At 36.6% G+C, this 18,893-nt stretch overlaps 1 long non-coding RNA gene across 1 annotated transcript; it reads left to right on the forward strand.

The window, feature by feature from the left end:
* The first annotated feature begins 344 nt into the window (after positions 1-344).
* On the forward strand, positions 345-1,634 carry LOC140162341 (uncharacterized). The gene is made up of 3 exons (XR_011860245.1): positions 345-512; positions 943-1,099; positions 1,545-1,634. It is a non-coding gene; the product is annotated as an uncharacterized lncRNA (long non-coding RNA).
* Positions 1,635-18,893: the final 17,259 nt, after the last annotated feature.

Here is an 18,893-nt window from a genome sequence, read left to right on the forward strand (position 1 = left end):
TAAAATATTGTCTGATAGTTTCAGACCGGAATATAACTGGCATATTGTATTTTTTCAGACATTGTAAGGTCATTCCTACTCTCAACATTGTAAAAATATTTTTAAGGGCTGATATCTCAATTTCTAATTTTATAATACCATAACTTACGAACTCAATATCTTCGCTTAGGAATGTCCGATTTCATTGGGCAAAACGGCGTTGTGGAGCAAAATATATCTATATTTAAGATATATGTACAACACCTAAAATTGATAACCTGCCCAAAAATGTCTTTTTTTGATATAGCACGTCACAATTGTACTTCTTTTGTGTTATTTGCCTATCAAAGGGAGGAAATCTTTTCTCAGTGTAATAACCAAGCCATCCGCACTACTCCAAAGAGAGATAGAGGAGTTTTACGTAAGGAGATCAGATTTGCTCTCAGCAAAAGATGTAGAAGGTGTAGCTGCTACATATGCTGAAAACTGTTTGATACTTGTGGATAACGAGAAGCCTGTCATAGGACGAGCTGGTAAGTATAGCTAGCTGACTGACCAACGTCAGTTCAACGACTCGTTCATTAATTTATTCATTTATTATATTATTTATTCCTTCATTCGCTCGTTTGATCGCTAATTTACTTACTCACTCAGTCACTCACTCACTACTCACTACTCACCCCCTCAAACACACCCCCACCCACTCACCCCCTCACTCACTCACTCACTCACTCACACCCTAACTCACTCACTCACTCACTCACTCACTCACTCACTCACTCACTCACTCACTCACTCACTCACTCACTCACTTACTCACTCACTTTTTACACACACAAACCAACCACAGCTCTTGGAACGAATTCACTAACTACTGTTGTTATGTAAAGCTCTTGGAACACACCAGCTCATTGGTTATTCTTTACCTTCGTGCATTTTCTGCTATTCTTCCATTCATCCTAGTCTTTTCAGAGCACATGAGAGACTTCTTTACTGCAAATCCCGAACTTGATGAAGCGTTTATTGAGCCCGTCAACTTTGGTGAGGAATACGGAGTCATCTGGGTCTACGGTGTCAGCAAGTGGAATGACAACCAAGACCAGCAGGTCACAATGTTCAGGTAAGGCTCACAATTATTGTAATTATGTCGATTCACAATATAATGCACCTCCAACGGTTGCTTGGGAGAGGCCAAAGTGGCACAATTGTGATTTTACTCTTTCGTTGTTAACTAAACATATTTCGAGATTAAAACAAGCAAATTGAACAGAACAAACGGTATATTTGGAGTTAAGACTACGCCTTTGACGCCGATGTAAACATCATGCCACAATGGTATTTTCTAATTGCCAAACAGGGCGCTTTTAACTAATTTTTTGAGGCAGGCTGGCAGGCTGTATAAGTTGCAAAGCACATTTAATGAAATTACAAATTACAAAAATCAAACACTTTAATCAAGCGACTGAATCTACTATATCTATGCCTACCAGCAGGCATATTAGTAATTATTAATCTTTTGCATTATTGTTGTATATTCATTCACTTTTATTGACCTACATTTACAGCTTTGAGTCTATCTTGAAACGCATCGACGGGGAGCTGCAAGAATTTGCAACAGCTGCATTTTATTAAAATTACCTAGTGGGGACAGGAGAAGCTAGAACCAAGCCTTACCAAGCAAGACTAAGTTTATTGTGGGGCACACCTGTGTGGGGGTGGGGTAGGCGTAACGAGAGATGTTTCTAATTTCTCTCTGTATATGTGTAAAGTGGCAATATAAAACCTTTATTAAAAGCACTCACTATGCTTTGCAGCTTACGTGAGACCTGATCAACCTCGGTGGGAGTGGCCACTATTATTATAATAGGCCTACCACTGTCAATCGTCTCAATAGTCCAGTATATACGGGGTAGTCGGGCAGCAAACTACCCAGTTTTTAAGGCCCGTGGCCTTTCGATGAAGAAAATGTGCCACCTATCCTAGCATGTTGTTTGGGTCCCAAGTAACATATTTATACATGTTTACAAAAATCCAGAAGCAGCAGAAGGCGGCCATCTTGTTTTTCAAAATGGCGTCTATTTTGGCAAAATATTTCCAATATATGTCAAACTGCCCCTTCCCAATGCGATTTTATTGGCACAGTAGTGATTGTTTTAGGCTTGAAATAGTAGTTCTGTCAAGTTGGCATACAGTAGCACCAATATTAATGATTTACAAAAAGGGCCGCCAAAATTCAAAATGGCCACCGAAATCACTTTATTTCCTTCAAACATACAATAAGCCTACATCAATCTGGTAACATGGGAGATTGGACAAGTGACATGAATATTAATATAATAACACACACAAATCCCATACTTAATGCACCCCACACACCCCTCCAACCCCCGCGACCTATATATGTTTATCACATTGAGATGATGATTTCATTTCGTATATTATAACATTTTAAAGTGCCATAGAAATGTATAAAAAACATTTTCTTGGCTCATACGGGTATCCTTTATACAAGAACAAGAACACTTGGTGGTGCTAGTTTGGGCTACAGGTTGTATAGGTTCTTCAAAAATCAAAAAAAAAATTGAACACATTTAAGGATTTTAAGGGCACTTTTGTCCAAATGTGCCCAGGTGGTTGGTTTCACTGGTCTCCACTGAAAACCCACCCATCAATATACCAAAATCGCTGAAAAGGGTACCCCAAAACCAAGGCACCTTCCTGTACACCATCAAAGAGAAAGCCCCCCGGACATGACATTGGCCAGACATTACGTATTGAGGGGTATTGGGAATATGGTAAAAGGTACCGAGTGGTCCCAGAAATGGGTTATGGGTCCCGGAGGAATGGTCCAGGAATGGGGAGAGTCCAATGGTCGGTGTTAGGGCACCTAAAACAATGGGAAGGTTAGTTTGAAAAATATTGGATAGGGAGAGGGGTACTGAGGATGTAGTTAAGGGTCCCAGGGTTTGGATAATGGGTACCGGGGACAGAGTTAGGTGCACTGAGGAAGGGCTAGGTGTACTGAGGACAGGGTAAACGGTACAACGGGTTATGGGTCCCCGGTGAAGGGGCAATGGGTTTCACTCCAGGGATGATTGGTCATGGGTTCCAGGAATGGGGTTAGAGGTCACATGATCATATTTGAGGTCCCAGGGATAGGATATGGGTTACTGGGATTGAATTAGGGGCCCCAGGGTTGGGGCAATGGGTACCAGGAATTGGGTAAGGGGTACTGGACATTGGGTAAAGTGAACTGTATGTGGGCTAACAGGTTCCGAAGATGGGATTAGTGTCCCAGGGATGCTTCATGGGTCTCAGGGACGGAGTTTGGTGTTCCATGAATTCAGTTAAAGGTGACATAGTTGGTGTTACAGGTATCAAAGATGGAATTAGGGTCCCAGGGACGGGTCATGGGTCTCGGGAACGGAGATCCAGGTTCCAGGAATAGAGTTTAAAGTCCCACAGTTAGTGCAGTGTTAGAGGTCCCAGGGAATAGGGTAAGGGATAATGAGGATAGACTTAGGGGTCCCAGGTTGGGGTAACGGGTACCAGGAACAGAGTAAAGGGTACTGGGCATTGGTTAAGGGTAAACAGGTTGTGGGGTTGCATGTACCAAAGGTGGGATTAGGGTCCAAGTGACGTGTTATGGGTCTTGCGAGAGTTCCAGGTTCCAGGAACGAAGTTTAAAAGTCCCAAAGTTGGTGTTAGAGGTCCCAGGGAATAAGGTAAGGGATAATGGGATGGAGTTAGGGGTCCCAGCGTTGCGGTAATGGGTACCAGGAAAGGGGTTAAGGGTACCAGCATTGGGTAAGGGGTACCGGATGTGGGGTTACAGGTACCAAAGATGGGATTAGGGTCCCAGGGACGGTTCATGGGTCTCGGGGAAGGAGTCAGGGGTTCTAGGAATGGAGTTAAAGGTCCCATAGTTGGTATTAGGTGTCCCGGGGATATGGTTAGGGTACTGGGGGTGGAGTTTCGGGTTTCCAGGTTTGGCGTTAGGAGTCCCAGGGATGGTGTTAGGGGTACCGAGGAATGTGTAAGGGTACTGGAGTAAGAGACTTAGCATGCTTAGGGTACTACGGATACGGTTAGGGTGTCAAGGATGTGGTTATGGGCTGGTCCGAGTACATCAAACTTAGTCGGAACATTTCAGGTTATGGGCCACTGGGCAGTGGATTATGGGTCCCGGGGTTGTGTTAAGGGGTCCCTTGGATGGGTCTAGGAGTCCCAGGGATGGGTAGGGCTACTGGCCACGGATGGGGTTAGGGGTACCAAGAATACAGGGTTATGCGAACCGAGGAGGGTATAAGGGTAGGATATACACACAGAAAAATTTTTACACAGGTTATGTAAAAAATATACATAACATTAGGTAGCATATGAACTCCAAAACAAATAGGTATTTTTTACATAACCATGAATTATGTAAAAATAACATAGCAGATAAGTAAAAAAATGCTATGGCTATTAAGTAAAATATTTACATAACTTTTATGTAGAATTTTTTACCTCAGCTATTAGGTATTTTACTACATAATTGTTATGTATTTGTTACACAACTTATGTAAAACATACATAACATTTATGTAGCATATGAACCCCATAACAAATAGGTTTTTTTCACACAACCTTGAATTTGTAAAAAAACATACCAGTTAAGCAAAAAAATACTTCATTATTAGGTAGGATTGGGGCTTTCTTTCTTTCTTTCTTTCTTTCTGTTTTATTTTATGCTGAAACATAATTCATGATAGATTTGAAGTCATCAGATCTTGGTCAACTGTCAGATTCGTTCAACAATACAATTTCATGCATGAAATATTTTATTTTGTTTTTGTTTTCTTTTTTATCAGTTCAACCCGCTATCTAGTGAATGTTCAATGTAATGTGTAAAGCATTTCTCTCTCGCATGTATTACATGTACGATACAATGCTATAATAATACACCACTGAAATGCTTCAAGCCTAATTCCCATATTTGGTACTGTAGGACTACCTACCAAAGTCATTTCAATGCATTATCACGTCTACACCGTATTACATCGCTATCTATCTCAACACACACATTGCTATGTACCTAGACTTCATACTCTGGCTATTACATTAAAGCATAAAACTCTGATTTATATTGATTTGTCATTTGTGTGCAACTGATAGATTTTCACATCTGTATCTGATCTTTACAGTCACCGCACTCCCTCTGTTTGTTAGCTTCCCAAGTGTACTACTGACTTTGCCTTGCGGTTAAGATTTTTAACACGGGACTCTATGGAGAGTTAGGCCAATTTCTGGCCTAACTAAAATTGGGCATGATGTAATGCATCTTTATGGATCTGCCTTGTGATTGGTCGCCCATATCTCGCTATGGTTTAAATCTGCCGGGCCCGCGTCATTACAATTAACTACACCGTACACATAGTATCTGTGGTATTTGCGGCGCTTTTGTGTTGACCGAAAGTTAATCTCTCATCAAACATCAAGCGCGTCTTGTACTATAGCATGCAGCTGCATGCTTAGTACTTGTGGTTAATAGACTGATAAACAAGTATGCTTGACAATGTGTGTTTTAGAGAGCAAAGTCCAGGGGGTAAAGTTCTGCTTAAAATTCAAAGTCCATAGACGGATTTTCGGGGTTCGCTATCAATAAACTGGTAGATTCCAAAATCAGAATTGTTCAGTATTAAAGTGAGCCATTATAATTATGCAAGATAATGTTGCATTCAATTACTTTTATTGTCACTAATCATCTGATATTTTTAACTCTTTATGACCATTTTACTATTGAATACTTTGATTTTAATAAACATCAGTATAATTTTGAGTTCAACGAAATGGGTTCATACATATTTTTAATAAAATTCGGCTATGGCATAGTCTACTATGTACCATGTATACACGCAGTGTCCGGGCGCAGTATACAGTAGGCGTACGTACAGTATCGTACTGTAATGAATATCGTAGCACGTAATCATGATCGCGGCAATACGTACGCTGCAATGTCAATTCCAATGTTGATAAATCTAGTAAATGAACCCATAAATAACCATTTTTAATGTCTCAAAGATATCCATACATGAGCTTATCGAACGAATCTCCAGTTTGGTTCCAACGTATGACTTCGAAACCTACCTATTTGAATGATGTTTCAGGAGGCATGCGCTACACGATCACATACACGTCGTGTCCGCCATGATTGCTTTCGGTCGGCGCTATATTTCTTACCTGAAATAGGTAAAAACTACATAAACTCGGCAAAATATCTGGCCAATGTATGTTTTGCCTTTCGAATAGGTGCATTTTAAAATTACATAACAACTGGTAAAACATTTTGATGAAATTTTACTTAACCCGTGTAAAAAATTGTCGAAATTATACACAACATCATTATACTTGGTATTTTTTTACATTTATAATGAAGGTCCGATTTTTCTGTGTGTACGGGTACTAGTTTAGAATACATTTTATGGGTTATAGATATCAGAGTACTATGTACGTTTAGCAGGGTAGGCCTACAGGGTTATGAGTTAGGTACCGAGTTAGGGGTGATCGGGGTAAAGATCAGGATTACGGGTTAGGGTATGGGTATGGGCTGGCTCCGGTACATCAAACTTAGCGGGTACCATAATTATTATTATCATATCCAGATGAGGAGACATGAAGACATATAATGTGGAAGTTACAGATCTTAAATTCAGGAACTATTTTATAATAAAATGTTTTCATAAAGAGCGAATTGTCAATGAACTCAAAAACAACAAACATGGGAGACAACACTTTTTGTGGTGGTCATGTTCTATACCAACCGAGAGATCATTTGGTTTATTTATAAAGAATATCCTCTATGGGATTTCTTAAGTATCTCACACCAAAGAAAAATGCCCTGACACCAGACACAACCATAATCTGCGCGTATTTAAAGGCACATTATTTCTTATGACGTTATTAGCACTATAGTAATCTAACAACTTCTAGATTCCATGGGAAAGTGACCCATGACCCGGACAAGACCATAATCCGCAGCCATTTCCGGGCACATGTTATTCCCTATGATAAATGCCCCAAAGCCAAACATGACCATAATTTGCGCTAATTAAGGGCACAAGTTACCATATACCATTGTTCATCATCCCCGGGGTTCATCATATTTCTAATATTCGCTAATTAGCACTATATATCTTATACCATAGGCCTATAATTGAGCCCAAAAGGTCCCAAAACGCAGACAAAACTATCACGCGCTAATTGAAAGGCCATCGCCATATGGAATCATTATCGTGTGTATTTTATAACACTCAATTCAATACTTTACGCAGATTTCAAATAATGACCATGTCATTTGCCATGATTTGTCATAAATGCATATAATTAATGCAGAATATCATTGAAAGCCGAAAAATAACTGCATGTATGCGTCTTCGTTTATGGACATGAAAAGTTTTGCTTCAATCATTTCATGTATTTATTTCCGATAGGTACAGTTAATTGGTATGTATTTACCACAATGCCTAGGAAACTGTTGACATACATGTACCAGGCTTATGTCTTTAACTTCAACAACCATTTTTGATTTGTTTTGTTTTTGTTTTTGATTATGCAGTAAACCTGGTAGACAGTGGTAAAGTGCTTTTTCTTTAACTTTGGCTACTTTTTGATTTTATGATAAAGTGCCTACTTGACGCCAACAGAAACATTCTTTTTTGTGGAATTATTTAGCTTACATATTTTCAGACTTTAGAATTTGCTATGAATTCAAAGTCATATCAAACTTATTTTGAACTTGTTGACTTATTACCTTATTTCTATACGTCTGGTTCTCCTTTCCATTGTGAACCATTTTTCTCCAGTGTTTTGTGCTGGGAGACATCTTTAGTTTAACACGCCCGCTCTATGCATTGTTTAAGGCTCATGTCTATACAATTGAAAACTTTTAGACTTAAACTTGAATGCAAAATTATAATCACTTGCTGACTTGCGAGTTATCTTTAGTGTCCCCACTTGTTATGATAAACATGTTTTATTAAACATGTTAAGCCATTCCATTAATTTCAGTTAAGCCTGCAAGGCTTGATAATCTTTACTTCAATTCTTATGTTATGCATGAATTCGAAGTTACCTCATTTCGTGAACATTTTGACATTTATTGTGATATTTCTGTATACACAATTGTAAGCTTTTAGACTTAAACTTGGAATTCACAATTATAATCACTTGCTGACTTGCGAGTTATTATCTTATCCATGTCCCCATTTGTTATGATAAACATGTTTTATTAAACATGTTAAGCCATTAAATTAAGTTCAATTAAGCCTGCAAGGCTTGATAATATTTACTTCAATTCTTATGTTATGCATGAATTCGAAGTTACCTCATTTTGTGAACATTTGACATTTATTGTGATATTTCTGTATATACGATTGAAAGTTTTTATAGACTTAAACTTGAGTTCACATTTATAATCACTTGCTGACTTGCGAGTTATTATCTTATCCGTGTACCCCCTTGTTATGATAAACATGTTTTATTAAACATGTTAAGCCATTAAATTCAATTCAATTAAGCCTGCAAGGCTTGATTATATTTACTTCAATTCTTATATTGTTATGCATGAATTCGAAGTGAACATTTGACATTTATTATGATATTTCTGTTTCAAATGATTAACTTGAAAACGTTTAACGCTCTGATAAAACATTTAATGTTTGTGTTAATTTAAACCGCATAATTTAGCATTAAACATGTTTTCAAAGTTACGTAAAACTTATAACCAATTGATTATTCTTACTTTCCACTAAAACCTGTAAACTTATACATGACTCACTGTTACTTTACTTTCACTTAACATGTACATTTATTGGGCGTGGAGGGTGGGTTTTTCAATAGAAGTTGATCTCTCGATGATAAAACATGATATAAATAAGAAAAAAAACCCACTTGCATTTGACCAGCTACAATTATGCCAAGTGATTGGTTGTATCATAGCAACAACAAAACCCTTTAACAAAACCATTATGATTGCATCAAAACCCTGCACCTGTTTTACATGGGTGAACGCATATCTGAAATCACTGATGTGCGTAACTCCCAAGTGGATCAACGGCTTAACCCATATTATACACAAGGGTAAAAACCCATTTATACGCCTGGCCAAAATTTTTCTCCCCATTGACAATCTGGTTTTAATTCGACTTCGCTTAATTAAACGCCATTGTCAATGAACTCAAAAACAACAAACATGGGAGACAACACTTTTTGTGGTGGTCATGTTCTATACCAACCGAGAGATCATTTGGTTTATTTATAAAGAATATCCTCTATGGGATTTCTTAAGTATCTCACACCAAAGAAAAATGCCCTGACACCAGACACAACCATAATCTGCGCGTATTTAAAGGCACATTATTTCTTATGACGTTATTAGCACTATAGTAATCTAACAACTTCTAGATTCCATGGGAAAGTGACCCATGACCCGGACAAGACCATAATCCGCAGCCATTTCCGGGCACATGTTATTCCCTATGATAAATGCCCCAAAGCCAAATATGACCATAATTTGCGCTAATTAAGGGCACAAGTTACCATATACCATTGTTCATCATCCCCGGGGTTCATCATATTTCTAATATTCGCTAATTAGCACTATATATCTTATACCATAGGCCTATAATTGAGCCCAAAAAGGTCCCAAAACGCAGACAAAACTATCACGCGCTAATTGAAAGGCCATCGCCATATGGAATCATTATCGTGTGTATTTTATAACACTCAATTCAACACTTTACGCAGATTTCAAATAATGACCATGTCATTTGCCATGATTTGTCATAAATGCATATAATTAATGCAGAATATCATTGAAAGCCGAAAAATAACTGCCAAACAAGTTCCTTCATTTCAAAAGGAACTTGCTTAACACCCGCCCTTTTTTTTTTCAATTTCAATGATTGCAATGGATGCAACATGGAACATGCAGCATGAAGTTAGTTGGCGGGCGCTATTCGGCTTTATAGGATAAAGAATTATTTCACTTGTGGAGCTTGAGTTGATGATTGTGATTTTAGAGTGGCACAAGATTGGCCAACATAATTACACAAATTCAGTACTTTTGGGTTAAGCGATTAGCATCACGAGAACTGATTTTAAGCATTGAAGTGTCTAAATGCTTTACAGTATATTTTATTTCTTACACGGTTTTCAATTAATTGTTGAATAAATTAAACCCATACTTTGAAATCATACATATCAAACACAACTTCATATTTATACCAATCCGTTGGCTTTAATACTGTCACTGATACCGAATAGATGCAATTGGAACGTAGAAAAACCTAATCAAAACCTTCGTGGGATAAAAGCAGGAAAACCTTCCAATTGCAGCGTGTATCGTTTCAATATTTACAAAGGATTTTCATACAGGATCTATAACATTTTTTCTTTTATGAACTTGGTTTATCATTTCGCCTTTGCCAACTGTGAGGTTCATAGCAAGAGAGTTATATCAATATATGTTACCTACTGGCTTTATTATGCATTTCACGAATTACGTTTCAATTTGTATCCCCAAGGAAACCAAATTAAATGCATTTTAGACTGCTTAATCCTGTACTGTATACTTGTAGTTCATTGTCCTTTTTTGGACATTGTTTTACTCTGGTGATGATCATGCCATTTCCAAATAAAGTTTGCTTGACTTTGTTTTGTGACTACAAACTACTTGCATTGGTTTTTGTTTTCATCTGAGCTTCCATCAATTGCCAATTCCATGCTGTCACACCCCTGACAATTATGTTGATGATGCGGTGATGCGACTATTAATATTATAATCGACTGTGCATCGATTTTAACGGTTTACAACATCGTTCATCTAAACACGTAATAATTCCTGCATATGTGAGAGACGTTCGCACATCCGGTCCTTGCGATTTGGTAGAAGAATTTAAATATCACAGATACACATAGGTCATGTGGTTCTTGAGTTATGTTGTAAAGAATGTTGAAACAACAACACTTTTGTAAGACGTGTGGACTTACCAACTCCTTAACAACAATACAATAATCCAACACGTTTTCACGGTATATGATTTGTAGAATGAACTTTGCCAAACATCAACGTGTTATTTTTCCATGATATATTGATTTAGATAACGAATCAATATATATCCAAGTGTTCATGCATGTCCAAGCGTTCCTGCGTGAAATTGTTTTTAATTTCCATGAGATCATGAACTTCGCCTTGTGAAGTACATGTACTGTCAATTGTCGCTTGTTGTAGACTGAACTTTATACCCTGCATGATGTCCACTACACATTTGGCCATATCCCACTCGATATTGTTCATGTTCGTAATGTTCACAAGTGGCCTACAATGTATATGCTAATTCCACAACTTCAACACTATGAATTTCTGAAATGAAAGAAAATACACAGCAAGAGACAACTGATGCTATACACTGTATGTCTTATACTACTGTTTTATGATATGCAGATATGATTTGTCTGTTAGTGTCTGTTCTGCCATGTTTCTTTTGGACATCTGTAACTTGTAAATATAGGCCTACTCCTTTGTTTTTATTTTTAAAACGCCTATTTGTTATAAAATTGTTTACCATTGTAGCTCATTGTATGCATGTGGATTCGCAAGCGTGACCTTCGCCCTTTCAACTTAGGCTTGTCTTACTACATTAGTTGTTTAACTATAATGTAAATGGTGGCCAACATCACAACGCACTATGCAATTAGTGGCTTCCTCATATAACTGCTCCTCCTACTTTGTTTACTAAAATCAACATGTTTCTCATCTACTTTGTATAATCATGTATTCCTTGCCTGTTGCCTACATACATATCTTATAGCATATTTGATGTGTCCGCATACTTTATAATACCACCTCAGTATAAACATGAATGCCTATATACACAGTTCACCTTTTTAGTATAGGCCTATACTCAAAATATATTTCTTGCCTGTACGAATATGCCATGTGGTATGCCTATATGTTCCGCATTATTAGCCAGTACCTAAGGTATTTCCTAACCCTGTAATAAGCATAAGGTTTCTCAGATTTTACATTTGCACAAGTCAATTTGTTTTTGTTTGTTTGTTTTTTGTTTTGTTTTTCATTCTTTTTAACTAGGCCTCTCGTTATTTACCCTATACTTGCACTCCAAACGTCATAACCATCGATGGAGTATAACTGGTATTAGATTGACAACCACCTCAAAGAATTTTAATGCATGCCACTACAATATTTTGATATGCCTATGTTCCATATTATCAGCCAGTGGCTAAGGTATTTGCTACACACTGTAATAAGCATTTAAGGGTTCTCAAATTTTACAATTGTACAAGACAATTTTTGTTCTTATCATTCTTTTTAACCAAGCCTCTCGCGCTTTACCCGATACTTGCACTCCAAACGTCCTAAACCATCGGTGGAGTTGTGTGAATGCACGAATTCAACATAACTCGTATTAATTGGCAACCACCCAAAGAATCTCTTTAAACGCATGTAATTTATAATTTTTTGATATTAGGCCTAAGGCCTACTATACTCATAAGGCCTACTATACTCAATTCCATTTATTTTTTATTTATTTTTTCTTCTTGCACTATATTACCTGTATGTATTCTTTGATATAGTTGCATTAAATTGTATAATGCTGATCCACTAATCGGTCATTTCTACCTTGTTACTAATTTATGTTTTTGAAAGACTATTTATATATTTTACTGCATATCTATATTATATCATTACCCTTACAATTTTGTTTCATTTTAATCTACTAGATGCTATTACTGTATCTGGTATGCTTATTATTTTTATATATTACCTATACTTCATTTTCCTTATTTGTGACCTAAGTGACCATCCCTATTTGTTTAACCTCCAGAAAAATAAGATATTTTTTCTTGTTGGCCTTCCTTACTTCCCGTTTTTGTATTTTACTGCATATCTATATTATGTCTATCATTATCCTTACAAATGGGGTTTCATTTTGCTATTACTGTATCTGGTATGCTTATTATTTTTATATTTTTATTAGGCCTATTACTTATACTTCCATTTTCCTTATTTGCGACTTAAGTGACCATCTCTATTTGTTTACCTCCAGAAAATAAGATATATTTTCTTGTTTGCCTTCTTTACTTCCCGTTTGTACAGCAATTGTTCACATCTATTGTTAATCTGGTTAGTTTCTTATGTTATTCAGATGTCAGTTCTAGTAGCTTTTTTATCCTTTCATTTACTTGATAAGATCCAGACTCTGCCATTATATAGAGCTGGTCTATCTCTCTTGATAAACAATAGTTTTTCTTTCTCCTTAATCTGTTTTTCATTATAAATAGAACCATGAATTTAGTGCAACCTCCTTGACCCTACCATTTGTTGCTTAATTACATTTGTTCCCCGCTAGTCCTGCTTGTACTTATTGCCTACCATAATTAATACAACTTTTATATCCTGAAATATTCGTGTTTAGGCCTATTATTTTTTGACGAAACCATGTCAATCTGAAGCGTCATTAATTCGAACTTGTGTGATACTAATTCGGGGTTTTTACGTACTCTATCAACTCGCAATAACTCGAAGATGAATCTGACCGTGCATTTGTATATAAATTGATCCCCCAGTATACAGAAGGTACCATAGGTCCTACTACTTGCCCTCCGTCTTACACATCCATGTGCTCGTGTATATTGAGCATGTTTGAAATTAATCTATTTAACCACATAATAATATTAATTCATATTATTCATAATTATTCGATCAACTGAAATGCCCCCGCTGGCACTATTTAATGTTTTAATTAACTCGCCTCCTATCTTATGCCTTTACGCACTCATTTCTTGGCACTGCTTAAAGATGTTATACGCGTATTTTAATATGTTATACGTAAGGCTTACATTTAATAAAATTTTCAAAAGATACGAGATAAAGTATAATAGTTGCTTACTCTTTTGCTATATGTATGTTACCCGTATAACTTAATCGCTGTCCTTCGTGGTGATCCTCCTTATTGCTATTTCTGTTATTTATTATTATCATTATTATTTCATAGTATAAATTAACAGATTATAATCATAACTTGCCTACTCAAGTCCTCTGTCTCTTCCATACCGCCGAAAGACAAGAATTCCACCATGATGACGCCCCGTCCGTCCTGCTTTTCAATCACAATCTATGTAACATTCTACTTGCACTCGATACACTGATTGTTTTACTGTTGCCATTTTGTTAATATCCTGTTAGGAGATTCCTATACATTGCCATAGAGCGAATGCAAGCATCAAACATGCCACTGTTTTATATTGACATGCAGCTATTTAACCATAGATGCTTTAACCATTTTTCAATAGAAGTTGATCTCTCGATGATAAAACATGGATGAGAGTCAAAAACCCACTTGCATTTGACCAGCTACAATTATGCCAAGTGATTGGTTGTATCATAGCAACAACAAAACCCTTTAACAAAACCATTATGATTGCATCAAAACCCTGCACCTGTTTTACATGGGTGAACGCATATCTGAAATCACTGATGTGCGTAACTCCCAAGTGGATCAACGGCTTAACCCATATTATACACAAGGGTAAAAACCCATTTATACGCCTGGCCAAAATTTTCTCCCCATTGACAATCTGGTTTTAATTCGACTTCGCTTAATTAAACGCCATTCATAATTATAGGTAAGCATTTGAATGTGGGGGTGGGTGTATGTGGGTGGTGTGGAGTGTATTTGCAGTGTAGTATGGAATTTGTGTATGTGTTGGTATATTAATTAACATGTTACTTGCTTAAATGTATATTTTACAATGCTCATTGTATGTTTAGAGGAAATAAGTTGAATTTGGCGGCCATTTTGTATGTCAAAATCATCAATATTAGTGCATAAATATCATAGATAATATCCTAGATCTAAAACAATAGCTATTGTACCAATAAATTTACAATGGGAAGGATCAGTTTGAAAAATATTGGAAAATTATTGCCAAAATGTTCGCCATTTTGAAAAACAAGATGGCCGCCATCAGCTGCATCTGGATTTTTGTAAACATGTATACATATTAGGACCCAAATAACATGTTAGGATAGGTGGCACATTGTATTCAAAAAAAGGCCACAGAATTTACTTTTGCTGCTTGACTAGGGTTTGATGTGCAATTGTGCATCCCCCAGGACTCTACCAAACCAACTTTTGTAGCTGACTTTTATGGTCCTAGGGCCTATAACACATTTAAGATGTTACCAAAATATAAAAAGTTTTGTTTGCCAAATCCAAATAAATATTACTCACGAATCTGAACTTTGCCCATCTTCGCTGATGGCTTGATCACAGATGATCTGGTTTACTGCTTTTCCCAAGAAACTTAATTCCTGCCGACACACCTTCGTTACCCGGAAGTGGTATTGATATTGGCAGTAGGTCATATACATGAATTGTATTTCGTTCAATTTTTTCCTAATAGATACATTTGTCACATAGACATAACAGCACCCATATTAAATAATCCTTGCTCAATCTTCATTTTGTAATGTTAAATATGGTTTAACAACACGTTCTTCTATAAAGCTTTTATTATGTGCATTAACATTCCATAAAACTCTTGTCCAAATATAAAATACAGATAATACAGTTTGAAAATACGTCTACTATTTCCATTTATCTCTTCTGATGTACATAAAGCTCCAGAATTAAGCATTTAAACTGTCATATTTGAAGCTAAACAAAATTCGGAAAAAAACATGCCGATGTGGCACTGCGCAGCATCTTTAGTTATTATACGCATTATGAAAATAGAGTTTATTTTATTTTATTTTTAATAAAATAATTTGTGTTTGTGATTGATTATTCCTCATTTTACTATGAAATGGGGTGGAAATAGATTTCCCGTGCTCTAAAACGCTCACATTACCTACGCTAATCTTAGGGGCTGTGCAATAATTATGAGCCCCCGGGGGTAAAATTTCCGAACGGCCCGCCAAAAATCGCTTGCCCCACCCCCCTCTCTCGGCCTGCCAAAATTGCTCCCCCCTCGACCCGTCAAAAGTCCCTCTCCCTTCTTTACACATGCCATATTTTTGGGATCCAAATTTCCAAACCTTAAATGGTCTAGACATATGTTGCGAGCGCAGCGAGCAGGAAAATGTGCATATTAAAGCGTTTGAGAGCGTTTTATTTAAAAGGCGCCCCATGAATGTGTGCAAAAATTGCTCCCCCCCTCGGCTGGCCAACAATTGCCCCCCCCCCCTTTCGGCTCGCCAAAAATTTTGAAACGGATAGATAATCTTTTACGAACTGATTCATTATTATGTTTTCACTGTTTTAATAAAATCTGAAAACATGCTACCCCGAATCTTTTAACGTGTTTTTGAATTGTATGTACCATACTGTCTTAAATGGAACAAAGCAACTTGTTAATAACCAGTTGAAACAGTTCTACGGGTATTATGGTTTTAATTTGGCTAGCACGGGTAAGGATGTTTAAACTTTGACCTTATTTTGACTTCATTTCTTGAAACAGTTCTACAGCGCGGGTATTATGGTTTTAATTTGGCTAGAATATGTAAGGCTGTTTAAACTTTAACCTGGATTTTGACCTTATTTTGACTTAATTTTACTTGGATTTTCCCTGTTATCATAACAAGTTGCTTTCTAGTACTTTGCCTTTCGATGTGCTATATCTTCATTTTCATCATTGTACGGGTACTTGGGATATTCGGCATATTCTTTATTTCTTGTGCTTATAAAGCGTCACTACTGTAATGTTAAATATGGTTTAACAACACGTTCTTCTATAAAGCTTTTATTATGTGCATTAACATTCCATAAAACTCTTGTCCAAATATAAAATACAGATAATACAGTTTGAAAATACGTCTACTATTTCCATTTATCTCTTCTGATGTACACATAAAGCTCCAGAATTAAGCATTTAAACTGTCATATTTGAAGCTAAACAAAATTCGGAAAAAAACATGCCGATGTGGCACTGCGCAGCATCTTTAGTTATTATACGCATTATGAAAATAGAGTTTATTTTATTTTATTTTTAATAAAATAATTTGTGTTTGTGATTGATTATTCCTCATTTTACTATGAAATGGGGTGGAAATAGATTTCCGTGCTCTAAAACGCTCACATTACCTACGCTAATCTTAGGGGCTGTGCAATAATTATGAGCCCCCGGGGGTAAAATTTCCGAACGGCCCGCCAAAAATCGCTTGCCCCCCCCCCTCTCTCGGCCTGCCAAAAATTGCTCCCCCCCCCCCCCCTCGACCCGTCAAAAGTCCCCTCTCCCTTCTTTACACATGCCATATTTTTGGGATCCAAATTTCCAAACCTTAAATGGTCTAGACATATGTTGCGAGCGCAGCGAGCAGGAAAATGTGCATATTAAAGCGTTTGAGAGCGTTTTATTTAAAAGGCGCCCCATGAATGTGTGCAAAAACCCCTGCCCCCCTTCCCGGCTTGCCAAAAATTGTTTTCCCCCCTTTCGGCTCGCCAAAAAATTTTGAAACGGATAGATAATCTTTTACGAACTGATTCATTATTATGTTTTCACTGTTTTAATAAAATCTGAAAACATGCTACCCCGAATCTTTTAACGTGTTTTTGAATTGTATGTACCATACTGTCTTAAATGGAACAAAGCAACTTGTTAATAACCAGTTGAAACAGTTCTACGGGTATTATGGTTTTAATTTGGCTAGCACGGGTAAGGATGTTTAAACTTTGACCTTATTTTGACTTCATTTCTTGAAACAGTTCTACAGCGCGGGTATTATGGTTTTAATTTGGCTAGAATATGTAAGGCTGTTTAAACTTTAACCTGGATTTTGACCTTATTTTGACTTAATTTTACTTGGATTTTCCCTGTTATCATAACAAGTTGCTTTCTAGTACTTTGCCTTTCGATGTGCTATATCTTCATTTTCATCATTGTACGGGTACTTGGGATATTCGGCATATTTCTTTATTTCTTGTGTTTATAAAGCGTCACTACGTATAGTGTCAATTAACTTTTTAACGTTGATAACTGAGACTACAAACATGAAAAGTCAAAGTACAAATTATAGTGTGCAAACAATTCATAGTATCAAATTATCTTTACCAGTCCATTAAATACACATCAAATTAGGTATTAAACACAACGTTGGTCATTCAACATTTCAAGTCATGTTTTTGTCATTCCATCTTAGAATACCGTTTCAGTCTAGAATAACCGAGAAAAAAAGAGTCTTAAGGTTGGTCTTAACCCTGCAATTGTGGAAGCTTTTGGGCCTCATAACTGCTAAATTGTTTGTCTAAAGTATATAAAAGTATACATATTTAGAATGGCAAAGACTTGATAAATTCATCTGTGATGTCAAATTTGGGCCAAAATCTCCTAAAACGGCCTTTTTCGTTCAAACGTTATTGGGCCTTTTTTTTATTATTAATTTTTAAAAACTAGATAAAATATCTAGGAACCGTTTTTTTTATTTTTTTTTTATTTTGACCAACTTTGATTTTCGCCCTCTCATAATTTCAATATATTTTTAATGAAGTTGGTCAAAATTCAAAAAAATAACAAACGGTTCCTAGAAATTTGTATCTACTGTTTAAAAATTAAAAAAAACCACATTTGGCCCAATGCTTTTTTTGTTACGTTGAACGAAAAAAAAGTGGGCCAAAGTTGACCTCACAGATGAATTTATCAAGTCTTTGTCATTATGTAAACTTTTATATACTTTAGACCAACAATTTAGCAGTTATGTGGCCCGAAAGTTTCCATAATTCCAGGGTTAAGACCAGCCTTAATTTACACACGACAACTCGCGCATTTTGCTGTAATAGATTCATATTTTATTTAAGTTCTATCAAAATTAGAGCAATTTGGATCCTTTAACTTTGTGTACTGAGATTGCC

Source organism: Amphiura filiformis, chromosome 10 (genome assembly GCF_039555335.1).
Source record: "Amphiura filiformis chromosome 10, Afil_fr2py, whole genome shotgun sequence".
In the NCBI taxonomy this organism is placed as follows: domain Eukaryota; kingdom Metazoa; phylum Echinodermata; class Ophiuroidea; order Amphilepidida; family Amphiuridae; genus Amphiura; species Amphiura filiformis.